We start from the raw sequence: 14,948 nt of genomic DNA, 5'->3' as shown, positions 1-14,948 counted from the left end.
AGTAAAAGGACAGTGGCTTAGAGAGGACTGGAGTCACACAGGGATTCAATTGCATGGCTTCAGAGAGAGGTCTGTACAGATAGCTGAAAATACACCTATGAGCCCCTCTCCCACACCACCCACAAAAGCCATCTTTTCAGGATCTAGCACTTCCTTCCTAATGACATTATCTTAGAGAGGTTCACCAGCTCTTCCTTGCCAATTCCTGAAAACCCCAACTTTCCACGATTACTTCTGGCTAAGAGGTCTGCTCATGGTCTCCAGCCTAAGACTGAGTTGCAGTATTTCTTGAAAAACTCTGAGTCAGTTTGAGTAAACTCAGAGAATTCCAGTGATTCACAGGGAGAGGCTGAGTGTGTGGCTTTCATGTAAGGTCCATTTTTTTTTACATGCGCTTGACAAGGATGACACCATTGTTTCTAAAGGGCACCCAGGCCAATCACAGGGAGTGTCTGACATTGACCATCAACAGATTCCCTCCCAAGGGCACCCAGAAACAACACACTCATTAGCCGACTTCAGACCACATCAGAATACTACACAATTAGCTCTGTAAGTGGCACTCCCAAAGGGAGGTCTCATGCCAAGGTAAATTTTGTCTTGAACAGTCAATCTCAGCACAGCAGCTTATGCACCATGTTTAGAGCCAATCCTCATGGGCAGCTAGCCTGACATTTCAAACCCAGCCACAAAAGCAATAAAGACTCAACAAAAAGGCCAAAAGCAATAAAGACAACTGCAAAAAGAAGGTTCACATAATGGACACAAGAAACTCTGGAGCATCCAGATCAGGGAATCAGAAAGACTGTGACACTGAGTTCTACAGTACCTGCTACACAGACTACCATTCTAACACAGGGCACATAGTAAATCTACCAAATTATAAAAATAAACCCAGAGAGGCAGCCAAAATGGTAAGACATAGAAACATGTATCAAATAAAAAGACATGAGAAATCACCAGAAAAAGTCTAATAAAATGGAGGCAAGCTATCTACCAGATACAGAGTTCATATAAATGGTTATAAGGAAGCCTAAAGATGTTAGGGAAGAATGGATGAACTCAGTGAGAACTTCAACAATGTGATAGCAACATAAAAGAGGGCATAGAAACTATAAAAAGAACAAGTCAGAAATGAAGAATACAGTATCTAAAATAAGAAATCAGTAGAAAGAATCAGCAGCATATTAGATGAAGCAGAGGATCAAATCAGCAATTTGGAAGACAATGTAGCAGGAAAGACCCAATCAAAGAAGCAAAAATTTAAAAAGAGAGAGAGAATTTAAAAAATGAGTTCAGTTTAGGGGACATCTGGGATAATATGAAATAAAACAACATCTGCATCATAGGGGTATTAGCAGGGAAAGAAAGAGAGCAAAGCATTGATAATCTATTTGAAGAAGTAATGACTGAAAACTTCCTTAACCTAGTAAAAGAAAAAGTCCAGAAAACACAGAGTCCTAAACAAAATGAATTTATAGAGGCCTACTCCAAGACACATCATAATTAAAATGCCACAGAGAACATTTTAAATGCAGCAAAAGAAAGATAGTTAATTATTTACAAAAGACCTCCCGTTAGACTATCAAATAATTTCTCAGCAGAAAATTTTCAGACCAGAAGTGATTGGCATGAAATATTCAAAGTGATGAAAAGGAAAGACATACAAACAAGACGACTTACCCAGCCAAACTATGATTTTAAATTGAAAGAGAAATTAAAAGCTTCTCAGTGAAAAAATATTAAAGGAGTTCATCATCAACAAACCAGTATTACAAGAAATGTTACAGGGACTTCTTTAAGAAGAAGAAAGAAAAAAGAGAAACATAATTATAAAGAAAAAAATTGGCAATAAATACCTATCGATATTACTTTAAATGTAAATGCATTAAGTGCTGCAATCAAAAGGAAGAAAGTAACTTAATGAATAAGAAAATATGACCCATATGATGTCCACAAGAGAAGAGACCCAATACAAAACAAAAGACAAATACAAACTGAAAGTAAAAAGATGGAAAAAGATATTTCAAGAAAATAAAAATAAAAATAAAATGTTGGAGTAGAAATACTTTTACCAGACAAAAAGACTTTAGAACAAGTGACAAAAAAAAAAAAACACATTACATAATAATAAAGGGATCAGTCCAACAAGAAGAAATAATCGTCATAAAAATTTATGTACCACACATAGGAGCACCTAAATATATAAAGCAAATATTGATGGACATAAAGGGAGAGGGTGACAGTAATACAGTCATAGAAGGGGACTTTAACACTCAATAACATCAATGGATAATTTTTCCAGACAGAAAATAAACAATAAAACAGCAACTTTAATTGACACTTTTGGCCAGATGGATTTCATTAATATTTTCAAAGCATTTCATGGCAAAGCAGAAGAATATACATTCTTTTAAAGTGCACATGGAAAATCTTCTGGGACAGACTATATGTTAGGCCAAAAAACAAGTCTCAATAAATTTAAGAAGTTGGAAATTATTTCAAGCATTTTTGCCAACTACAATGCTATGATAAACTAAAATTAAATTACAAGAAAAAAACCTGAAAAACACACAAACACATGAAGGCTAAATAACATGTTAATTACAGTGAGTGTGTTAACAATAATTCAAGATAAATCAAAAGAATGCCTAAGAAAAAATTCATAGCAATACTGGCTTAACTTGAGAAACAGAACAAAATTAAAAATCAAATGAACAATCTAACTTTACACCTGAAGATACTGATGTACTAGAAAAATAAAACAGTCAATGAAGTGTTCAATGTGAGACAATTGAAGGAAGTATAAAAATTAGAAATATAAGAAATAGAGTCTAAAATAACTATATAAAAGATGAATAAAATCAAAAGCTAAATATTTGAAAATATACACAATATAAATAAACTTTTGTTTAAAAGTTTATCACCAAGAAAGGAGAAAACTGAAATAAATAAAACAGAAATGAAAGAAGATTAGTAACAACTCCCACCACAGATAATTAAACAATTATAAGGTACTACTACCATTACTAAATAGATGTCAACAAATTGAACAACGTGGAAGAAATAGATAAATTCCTATAGACATATAACCTTCTAAGATTGATTTCAATAATAATAATCATAATAATAGTAAAAACAGAAAATCTGACAGGTTGATTACAACCAACAAAATTGAAGCAGTAATCATAAAACTTCCAACAAACCAGAAGTCTAACCAGATGGATTTACAGGTAAATTTACCAGACATTCAAAGAAGAATAATTATCACCCATTCTTCTCAAACTATTCCAAAAAATTCAAAAGAAGGAAAGAATCAAAATCACTTTCTAGAACTAATAAATAAATTCAGTAAATAGCAGGATCCAAACTAAATATTCTGAAATTGGTTGCATTTTTATATGGTAATAATAAACTATTAGAAAGGAAACAAAGAAAGCAATTTCATTTACAATTGCATCAAAAAATAAAATAACTAGGAAAAATTTTAACCAAGGATATAAAAGACCTATATTCAAAAAATTATAAGACTGAATAAAGACATTGCAGAAAATGCAAATAAATGGAAGCATACGCCATGCTTATGGATAGAAAAAAAATAACATTATTAGAATATCCATATTTCCCAAGAAATCTATAGATCAAACATAATTTCTATCAAAAGAACAATGGTATTTATCAAAGAACTAGAACAAATAATCCAAAAATTTATATGGCAACACATAAATGAGATAACACTTAAAAAAAAAAAAAAAAACAAAGTTGAAATTATCATACTATCTATTATCAAAAAATACTACAAGGCTATTCTAATCAATACAACAGGGTACTGGCATAAAAACAGACATATATCAATGGGATAGGATAGAGAGCCCCAAAATAAACCCATGACTATATAGTAAATTAATACATTATAAAGGAGGCAAGAACGTATAATGGAGTAAAGACAGTTTATTCAATAAATAGTGTTGGGAAAATTGGACAATGACATGCAAAAAAAAAGTAAATAAAACTAGATCACTTTCTTATACCACATATAAGAATAAACTCAAAATGTGTTAAAAACTTGTATGTGAGACTTGAAACCACAAACTTAAAAAAAAAAAAAACGTAGGCAAAGAAGCACCAGCTCAATGGGTAGAGAATTGCCTGGTAGGGGTTTGCCAGGTGGATGCTGGTAGGGGTGCATGTGGGAGTCTGTCTCTGCTTCCCCACCTCTCATTTAATAAAAAGAAAGAAAGAAAAAACAAACAAACAAAAAAACAATGATGGAATATATCTAAGGTACATGAGAGTCAACTGAAAGAATTTGCAATGGCCAAAGCTAGAACAATTTGAGCAATGAAATAAAGTAATACGTACTGGATTGTAACCAAAAGAATAAAATAAATACGCATGAATTCATACTGATATTAGTAAGTGAATAAATAAATAAGTGGGCAAGAAGAGATAAATTCCTAATGTGAAAGAACACAAATAATTTATGTTTATACTTCATTCTCAAGAAGGTGGATCTTACTGTCCCACTCCTTCAGTGTGGGCTGTGTATAAGGACTTCTAAACAGTACAGTTTGGAAAAGGGGTAAAGAAGAGTAACTGTATTGTAGAGAAATGTGACAAAGAGCACCTCAGTCATGACTATATCACAGCTATAAGTCATGTTGACAATATGCACTCTTGATATGATGCAATGACAATGGCACTATAACCTTGTGGTCAAGTTTTTATAGATTTTCTTCCTGCAAATGTGTAGGACCAGTATAATCATGAGAAAAACATCAGTCCAATCCAAAAAGAGACACATTCTATAAAATACCTGACAAGTACTCCTCAAAACTGTCACGGTCATCAAAAACAAGGTAAGTCTGAGACACTGTGCCACTAAGAGGTGCCTAAAAATGCATTAAAACCAAGTGTAATATGGTGTCCTAGATGAGAGATACTGAACAGAAATAGGACATGGAAAAAGTAGGGAAGCTTGAAGAAAACATGGACTTTTCAGTTAATTTAAAAATAATAATAATAGATAAGAAATTATGTTTAGCCTGACCAGGCGGTGGCACAATGGATAGAGCGTTGGACTGGGACATGGAGGACCCAGTTTTGAGACCCAAGGTTGCCAGCTTGAGCGTGGGCTCATCTGGTTGGAGCAACCCAAGGTTGCTGGCTCAAGCAAGGGGTCATTTGATCTGCTGTGGCTCCCCAGTCAAGGCACATATAAGAAAATAATCAGAGCCTGATCTGTGGTGGTGCAGTGGATAAAGCGTCAACCTGGAGTGCTGAGGTTGGTGGTTCAAAACCCTGCACTTCCCTGGTCAAAGCACATATGGGAGTTGATGCTTCCTGCTCCTCCCCCTGTTCTCTCTATTGCTTTCCTCTCTCTCTCTCTCTCTTTCTCTCTCTCTCCAATACAAATGAATAAATAAAATATAGAAAATAATAATAAAAATAACTTCCTCATTCTTTAAAAAAAAAAAAGTAATCAATGAACAACTAAGGAACCACAACAAAGACCTGATGTTTCTCATCTCTATCCCTTCCTGTCTGTCTGTCCCTATCTGTCCCTCTCTCTGTCTCTCACTGTCTCTGCCACGAAAAAAAAAAAAGAAAAGAAAAAAATAAAGAAACAATGTTTAGTCTGGGCCAACCTGAGGTAGTTGTTATATTTATTGTAGATCATGGTAGTCTCTCACGGCACAAAATGAATTGTAGGTACAAAAGACAGAAAGCTAGCAGGGTCTTTCAAGACTTTCCAATCTAGCACTTTATTTTATAGCCGAGGAGAGAGGAGCAGAGAGACTAAGTGTCTTAATCAAAGCCAAAGAGCCGATATCTGGTCAATTTAAATCTAGGATTTGGGGTCTAATTTCTAGGTTAAGGCTCTTCATGCTGCTATGCTGCTCCCATTCCCCCTTTTTCTATGTACATAATTCCAAGTCACTATAGACACAAAAGAGCACTTTATCAACTCATCTCACATACCGCAGCTGAACGCACAAAACATCGCTGCTTTCCACCTCCTAATCCCGTTTACTTGTGTTTGTGGAAGTTTTAATGAAATAAGAGAAAACAAATGCTTTAATTTCTCAATCAAATCTGTATCACAGTAAAAAAAAAAAAAAAAAAAAAAAAGGAAAAGATTTTAGGCCTCTACATTGAAAACTATCCATATCTAAAAATAAAATTAAACAATTACATGGTGAGATAAAACAAGTGTATTACCTGGAAAATTCAATATTGCTACAAAGTCAGTGTTTCTAAGTTAATTTATGGATCCAATGTAATTTAAATCAAAATCCTAATACATAGTTATGTTTGTTGAAATCAAGCAGCTGAATCTAAAGCAATGCAGATCTCAAAGATCATTAAACAAAAAAAAAATTTTAAGAAAATATGAAGACTTAATCTACTTGATACTGAGGTTTGATACAAAGGTATATTAATCCAGGCAGTGTAAAACTGATATAAGGACAGAGCTCTAAGACAAAATATGGATTGATATATGCATGGTCAATTGATTTGTGACCAAAGTTTATAGGGGAAAGGGAAGACTTTTAAACAAATAGTGTGTGGAAAACACAGTAAGTCCATAAAAGAGTTAAAAAAAAAACTTTGGCCTTCTACTTTACATTATCAACGACTTTTAATTTGAGACAGCAAAAACTTAGATTAGTTAACTAATAAAAAGTCTTGACAAATTATATTTCATCAAAATTAATAACTTCTGATTATCAAATTTAACATTAAGGAAATGAAGTGGCAAGCCACAGATAAGAAAAATATATTCGTAAGCCTATTTATCACAAACTGCCATCAGACATATAATGAGAACTTCCACACAATAGTGAATGAACAAAAGTTTAATATAATCACTTCACAGTGTATGTTGTGTGTAAACATGAGTGTCTACTTATGAGTAGCAACAGTAAGCATGTCAAAAGATGCCAATGAACAATGTGAACTGAGGAACAAAATAGAGACAGAGGCAGGATCAAAAGGATCAGAGGAAAAGTGGACAGAGGGAAAGGAGATGATAGGATGGGATAATCCTGGAGGGAAGGGGGGAGGGTGCTGTAGGGAGGGGGGCAAGAGGGATGTTGAGGGGAACACAGGGGTGAGGCCGATGCATTTGGGGAGACACTAGAATCTATGAAATTAATAAATAAAAATCAATTTAAAAGATGCTTAACAATATTATTAGGAAAATGTACATTTAAAATAAAATACCATTTCATATCCAGTAGACTGAAGTTAAAATAAAAAACTGACATTTTTATTTTATCTTTGTTACAGAACTCTTATCTGTTAACATGAGGCTATAAAATTTCTCAACTACTTTGGAAATAATTTTGCAGTTTCTTATAAAATGAAAAATCCACCCATCATTTAACCTACCAATTTTCTTCCTAGTATTTATCAAAAAGAAATCAGTATGTGTGCATACAAAGATTTAAAAATAATGTTTTCAGAAGCTTTACAAAATTTGCCCTAACTGGCAAAAACCCAGTTATTTATTAACATGACAAAAATATATATTTATGTTTATAATATAATTATATATTTAGAAATAAAACATGAATGACTTATTTACATAATAACATGGATGATCCTTATAAACCTATTTTTGAAATGATAAACAATATTACTGAACCTTTAACTAGACTCACCAAAATTATCAGACAGTGAAAATAAAATCAGAAATGAAAGAGGAAAATCTACAATTTTGATAAAAGGGATTATAAGATACATTCTTAAAGTTATACACATAAAAAATGAAATTAAAAACTAAAAGAAATGGATAAATTTCTAGAAACATACAACCTTCCAAGACTGAAGCATGAAGAAGTACAAAATCTGAATAGGCCAGTTACTAGTAAGGAGAGTAAATCAGTCATAAAGAAAAAAACTCCCAACAAACAAATTCCTACTAAATATTCAAAGAAGAATTAATATCTACCCTTCTCAAACTCAAAAGCAGTCGGTAAAATTCAACATCCATTTATGATTAAAAAACAAACTTGCAACAAAGTGGGTATAGAGAAAATGTACTTCAACATAATAAAGGCATTATATGACAAGTCCACAGTTAATACCGTTCATCTTCAATAGTGGAAAGTTGAAAGCTTTCTCTCTAGGATCAGAAACAAGACAAGGATGCCCACTCTCACCACTTTTATTTAACATCGTATTGGAAGTCTTAGCTAGAGCAATTAGGCAATAAAAACAAACAAAAGCATACAAATTTAAAAGGAAGAAGTAAAACTGTCAGTCTTTGCAGATGATATGATATAGGTAGAAAACACTAATACTGTCAAAACACTGTTAGAAATAATAAATTCAGGAAAGTTGCAGGATACATAATTAACATTCCAAACCTGATGTGTTTCTATACACTAATAACAAAATATCAGATAAATTAAGAAAACAATACCATTTATAACAACATAAAAGAAAATGAAATACCTAAAAATAAATTTAACTAAGTAAGTGAAAGACCTGTACACTGAAAACAATAAAAAATTGATGAAAAAAAACAGAAAAAAGATATAAATAGGAACATATTTTGTTCTCACAGATTTTATATATATATATATATATATATATATATATATATATATATATATATATTAATGTTATTACAATATCTATACAACCCAAAGCAATCTACAGAGTCAATGCAATTCCTGTCAAATTCTAATGGCCTTTTCTCATAGATATGACACACTAATCCTAAAATTTGTACAGAATAAAAAAAGATCTCAAAAATTAAAGCAATCTTGAGAAAGAACAAAGCTGGAGGAATCACACTCCCTGATTTCAAATTATATTACAAAACTATAGTACAGTAAGTTCTTGAGTTATAAAAATGCAACTTACATACAACACGTACTTATGTACTGAGTGCCATAGAGCTTTTGGTAATCAGCTGCAGTTGGACATCAGTGAAAATAATACCATCGAGTTACTGAACTCCCACGACAAAACTAAGCAATGGCAACCTTATGGAACTAGATAGGGAGATGATAACATTTATAAAAGAAAACAGGAGCCTAGGAACTCCAGAACTGGAAAAGTTTTCTACAAAAGACATAGCTGATGCTTTTCATTTCATTGAAGCAGAAATAAGAAAGTTAGAAGAACAAGATCCTGATACAGAGAGGCTCACCAAATTTACCATACGGTTACCAAATGCTTAACATGCTACAGGGCCACTTAGGATGAGAAAAAGAAAACCTCCATATAAACTTCCTTTGATGCCTACTTCAAAAAAGTGACTCCAGCAGCAGAATCAAACCCTGACTCCAACACCAGTCATATCCTCTCCAGCAATTCCGTCATCTTTTGCATCATCCAAGGTTGTTTAAGGTTGCATTTGAAAATGTTTAATTATTTATATTTATGTGCACAGAAAGATAAAGATAAATACTATGTCAAGAAAAACATCTAAGTTATATTTAATAGAAAAATGTACCTGTTCCAACTTATATTCTAACTTACATACAAGCTCACTTAAGAACAAACCTACACAGCCTACCTCATTCATAACCTGAAGACTGCCCGTAATCAAAACAGTATAGTATTGGCATAAAAACAGACACATAGATCAATGAAACAGAATAGAGAGCCTAGAAATAAACCATACATATATGGTCAATTAATTTATGAAAAAGAGCCAAGAATATCCAATGGAGAAAAAACAGACTGCAATAAATGCTGTTAGGAAAACTGAATAGCCATATGCATAGCAATAAAACTAGACTACTACAGTGGTACCTTGAGATATGAACAGACCAACATAAGAATTTTTAAGATACGAGCTGTGACTCAGTCTGTATTTTTGTTCGAGATCCGAGCAAATTCCGAGATACGAGTCGTGATTAAGTTTTTGTGGTTTCATTTTAAGTAAAGAAAGTGCAGTTTTAGTTTTGTTTAAAGTAAAGAAAATGTGGTTTTAGTTTACATTTAGTGTTAAGAAAGTGCAGTTTTTGTTTACATGTCTACAGTGCCTGCATGCCTTCCTCCCTCCCTCCTCCTCCACCATTCACCTTGTTAGCTGCACTCGTCTGTCTCCAAGGTAAGAATACAGTACTAAATAACACTTTTTTCTTTTATTTTATATATTTTGTTATGCATTGGTAAAGTATACATGTGTGTTTCTTAATTAAAAACATGTCTTTTTTTCATAATTTAGGATGGTTTGGGGATGTTTCATAGGGCTGGAATGGATTAAATCTACTTCAGTTATTTTAAATAGGAGAAATTTGTTTGATATACAAGTTGACTGACTTACGAGTTCAGTTACAGAACGAATTAAACTCGTATCTCAGGGTACCATGGTATCTTACAAAAGACACAAAAATTAATTGTAAGTAGATTAAAAACTTGAATGTAAGAATTGAAACCATAAAAATCTTAAAAGAAAATATGGGCAGTAAGGTCCTTGACATGAGTCTTAGCTATGAGTTGTTGTTTTTTTTTATTTAACTCCATAAGCAAAGCAACAAAAGCAGAAGTAAACAAAAAACTTATACACATAAAAAAAACAACCAATGAAATAAAAAGGCAAACTATTGAATAGCAGAAAATACTTGCAAATTCTTTATCTAATATGGTTTTAATATTTAAAATGTATAAAGAACTCAACTCAATAGCAACAACAAAAAAAGCAATCTGACTTAAAAAATGAGCAGAAGATCTAAATACACAGTTTTCATAAGATATACAGATGGGCAACTGGTACATTAAAAGATGCAAAATAAGCCCTGACCTTTTGGGTCAGTGGTAGAGCATTGCCCCTGCATGTGGATGTCCCACATTTGATTCCTGGTCAGGGCACACAGGAGAAATGCCCACCTGCTTCTCTACCCCTACCCCTCTTGCCTCTCTCTCTCTCTCTCTCTCCCTCTCTCTCTCTCTTCCCCTCTTGCAGCCATGGCTTGATTGGAGCAAGTTGGCCCCAGGGTGCTGAAGATGTCTCCATGGCCTCCACCTCAGGCACGAAGAAGGATTTAGTTGCTGAATAATGGAGCAACACCCAGATGGGTAGAGTGCTACCTCCTAGTGGGCTTGCCAGGTGGATTCCAGTCATTGCGCATGCGGGAGTCTGTCTCTCTGCTTCCCCTCCTCTCATTGAATTAAAAAAAAATTAAAAAGTTGCAAAATATTACTAATTATCAGGGAAATAAAAATAAAAACCACAATGAGATGTCATTTCAGACTTGTTAGAGTGGCCATTATAAAAATGACTAGAAATAACAAGTGTTTGTGAGACTATGGAGACAAGGAGATCTTTGTGATTTGTTGGCGAGAATGTATTTTGGTACAGCCACTATAGGAGACAGTATGAAGTTTCCTGAAAAAAATAAAAAATAGAGCTACCATATAATTCAGCAAGTACAATTCTGGGTGTTATCCAAAGAAGATAAAAAAAAAAAACAATTCAAAAAGATATATGCAACCCTGTGTTCATTGCAATATCATTTTCAATAGCCAGTGTAAATGTCGGTCAATGCATGAGTGAGTAGAGAAGATTCCGTATATATTGAAAACGTAATTGATAGTTTCTAAGAGAGTAAATTTTGTAAGTTCTTATCACAAGAAATAATTCTGTAACTATAGTGATGAATGTCAATTATAATTATTGTGCTGAACAACTGCAATGTATACAATGTTGGAATCATCAGTTGTTCACCTGACACTAACATAATGTTATTATATGTCAGTTATACGTCAACAACAACAAAAAAAACCCTATTCTTACAATAACATGGATGTCTCTCAAAAACATTTTGTTGAGAAAAAACCCAGGTACAAAAGAGTACATAAATGTGTGATCCCATTAATATGATTATAAGAACAAGCAAAATTAATCTATGGCAATAGAAAAAATAACAGTTGTCTATAGGTAGGAGAGAAGTATATGGAAGTGTCACAAAGGAACTTTAGGGAAGATAGCAATTTGGTTGATTTAGATACAGGTTTCCCATGTGTATACATTGTCCAAATTTACACAATAAAATCTATAAAATGTATATCACAAGATTTCCAAATTCTCTCATATTTAGAGCAATATCCAAAATCCTTTCTGTGACATGTAATGTCCTGCATATATCACTTTCCTCTAGCCTGCTGACTCAGCCTCCTTGCTGTTCTGCATAGATAAGGAGTCTCACTATCATCCATTGCTTGGCTCTAAATCTTGTACACAATGTTCCCTCCACATGGTAGTATCTCAACTCAAACATTGAATGAGCTCATGTTTCATCTCCTTTTTAAAGCATCTTCTCTATTATCTTACTTTGTTTTAGTTTCTTCTAACGTATTCCTTTACCTAATATTGTAATACATATATCTTTGTTTATGTAGGTAATGTCCATCTCATTAGAAGGTAGTCTCCGTGATTATAGAGGATTTGTTTCTTATGTATTCTAGAGAGTAAAAAAATTATGCCTGAGTCATAGTGAGTGCTCAATAAACATTTATTTTTGTATGACTGAGTCGATAACAAATCTTATGAATTAGTGACTGTACAAAGTGTTGATGATGTAAAATTGAATAAGACATAGACCATGTTGAGAATGGGCATAGAAACACTAAATAAAACAGGCAAACAATTAAATCTGGAGAATTAAATATACAAAGATAACATATACAAATTGTGTTTAATAAAAATATTAAATTATAAGAAACTATAGTTTACCACAAAAATATCAGTGATAATGGAACTAAGTTTTCCATAACATACTGAATTTTCAACCTAGTGACATAAAAAGAACATGACATAAAAATTACAGTTTATAATAGTTTTTAAAGTTTGACTTTTTAGGCCTTGCCTGTGTGGCTTAGTGGATAAAATGTTCACCCAGTGGACCAGAGGTCTGGATTCTACACCTCTACCTTGGTGAGTGTCAGGGAATGTTCAAAAGCCATCGAGTACACAACTAAGTGAAACAAGGAGTTGATGCTTCTCTCTCTTTTTCCCCTCTCCCTCTATCTCCTTTCCCCTCTCTCTAAAATCAATGGGAAAAACAAGTTTGATTTTGCATTCAAAATAAGCTAATCTTTTTATTTTTTGACATTTTAAGCCATATATACTCTTGTAATTTCCTTTGTATTACCATTTGGCCAAACTTCATTTCTGGAGCATTAAACCATTTACTTCAAATGGGGATGAGTCTACCAAAGTAGGCACATGACAAAATCTTGGAAAGTCAGTGTATTCTACTTCCCTGTGCTCAGTAATTTTTTCTAGGGTGGTACATAACTGAAGCCAAGCTAGTTAATGTAATTGTTGGGATTGTACTATGACTATTGAAAAACACACATTCTATATTTATCAGGATTACTGGGTGTAAGGGTGATGTAAACCTCTAACTTTTGCTAATCATTTTGTCACCTTGTAGGAAAGCATACCTGAGAATTAAGCCAAAAGAGGAAGCAAATTAATAGGTGTATTGAAAACACATTTACGTGATGACATTGAAGCCATGACTCAGCAGTGCTGGAAATTTTTTCATTCCTTGAGTTTCCAAGATTCATAGACCAATATTTATTCTATTTATTCATAAAATTTTGGTAATTGGAAAAAGTAAAAAAAAAAAAAAAAAAGATTAAAAATAACACATGGAATTATTTTCCTATGGTTCTAAGTGTATAATTGGATATTCGGAAAACTACTTTGGAAATCTCCCATAAGCAGCCTGCTTTGGTGAAATGGCTAATAAACTCATATTTTGTTTTTTCTTTTGTTAATTGAGAAGTTGGGAGGCAGAGTGGTGGACTCCTGCATGTGCCCTGACCAGGATCCACCTGCAAGCCCCCTACCAGGCAATGCTCTGCCCATTTGGGGCCATTTCTTCATTGCTCAGCAAACAAGCTATTTTAGCACCTGAGGTGAGGCTATGGAGCCATCCTCAGTGCCTGGGGCCAACCTGCTCCAACTAAGTTATGACTGTGGGAAGGGAAGAAAGAGAGAGAGAAGAGAGAGGGGGAAGGGTAGAGAAGCAGATGGTTGCTTTTCCTGTGTGACATGACTGGGAATCATATCTGGCACATCCAACATCAGGCCGCCACTCTACCACTGAGCCAACCGACCAGGGCCTAGTAAACTCATTAACATTCAAATGGAGACCTGGGGATGGGTTCTCTTTTTTCTTTTGTGAGAGAGACAGAGAGAGAAAAGGACAGATAGGGACAGATAGAGAGACAGACAGGAAGGGAGAGAGATGATAAGCATCAATTCTTCATTGTGGCACCTTAGTTGTTCATTGATTGCTTTCTCATCTGTGCCTTGACTAGGGGGCTACAGGAGACTGAGTGACCCCTTGCTCAAACCAGTGACCTTGGGCTCAAGCTGTTGAGCTTTGCTCAAAAAAGATGAGCCCTGGCTCTGGCCGGTTGGCTCAGCGGTAGAGCGTCGGCCTGGCGTGCGGGGACCCGGGTTCGATTCCCGGCCAGGGCACATAGGAGAAGTGCCCATTTGCTTCTCCACCCCCACCCCCTCCTTCCTCTCTGTCTCTCTCTTCCCCTCCCGCATCCAAGGCTCCATTGGAGCAAGGATGGCCCCGGGCGCTGGGGATGGCTCCTTGGCCTCTGTCCCAGGTGCTAGAGTGGCTCTGGTCGCGGCAGAGCGAGGCCCCTGGTGGGCGTGCCAGGTGGATCCCGGTTGGGCGCATGCGGGAGTCTGTCTGACTGTCTCTCCCCGTTTTCAGCTTCAGAAAAATACAAAACAAAAAAAAAAGATGAGCCCGTACTTAACATGGTGACCTCAAGTTTTTGAACCTGGGTCCTCCACCTCCTAGTCCGACACTCTCACCACTGTACCACCACCTGGTCAGGCAAGGGAGTGGGTTTTCTATGGATAGTAAAATTGACTATGTCAGTGGTTCTCAAACTTTTTGAAGGGCACATTTAAAATCCTACAAATAATTGTAGGCGCACTATATACA

The sequence above is a fragment of the Saccopteryx leptura genome, chromosome 3 (genome assembly GCF_036850995.1).
Source record: "Saccopteryx leptura isolate mSacLep1 chromosome 3, mSacLep1_pri_phased_curated, whole genome shotgun sequence".
Lineage (NCBI taxonomy): Eukaryota > Metazoa > Chordata > Mammalia > Chiroptera > Emballonuridae > Saccopteryx > Saccopteryx leptura.
This window is presented reverse-complemented; position numbering follows the sequence as displayed.